A 709-nucleotide genomic window follows, 5' to 3' on the forward strand; every position below is an offset into this window, starting at 1 on the left:
TTCCGTTTCTCGCATGATGCGCATAATGCATCGTTTATCCTTGTTGCTCACCAAATGTTAAACAAGAACAATGGATGCATCATGCGCATCATGCGCGATACGGAACGCACCTCTTAACTCCAGGGCTGCGTTCGGATTCTCACCTGAGTGCTTCTCGGATGTCATATCATTCTTGTTGTTTACCGAACGTTAAACAAGGATGACATGACATCCGGGGAACACTTAACCAAGGTTTAACTTATTCCTCATTTCTTTCCAATTCTAAAATTGAAAAGAGATGAGAAATAAGTTAAACCTTGATTAAGAGTTAACAGTGAATTGTGGAACTGAGCCTTAGGCCCGTTTCTACCACTTTTGCCTTAATCTCCAGTTTAGCCAAACTTTTGTTAAAACTAAACCTAGATTTGACGCTGATTGGTTTCTACCACCGTTACAATGGAAACGTTTAGCTAAACTTATAACCTACGAGGTGTGATCAAAAAGTAAGGTGACTTTTTGAATTTTGCGCGCTCTGTACACTCTAATTTCAAAATTTTTGTTGTTGTGTTGGTACACTCGTCACGATCATATGTTCACAGTTTTGACTATATAGCTGTGTTGTTTTTATGTGAGAGGTATAAAGGTTAGACTCGTGTTTGCGTGCTCGACGATTTTTTGCTGTTGAAAATAATGGAGCAGAGAGTTTGTATTAATTTTTGTGTAAAAAATG

Source organism: Trachymyrmex cornetzi, unplaced genomic scaffold (genome assembly GCF_001594075.2).
Source record: "Trachymyrmex cornetzi isolate Tcor2-1 unplaced genomic scaffold, Tcor1.1 scaffold34, whole genome shotgun sequence".
NCBI classification, from domain to species: domain Eukaryota; kingdom Metazoa; phylum Arthropoda; class Insecta; order Hymenoptera; family Formicidae; genus Trachymyrmex; species Trachymyrmex cornetzi.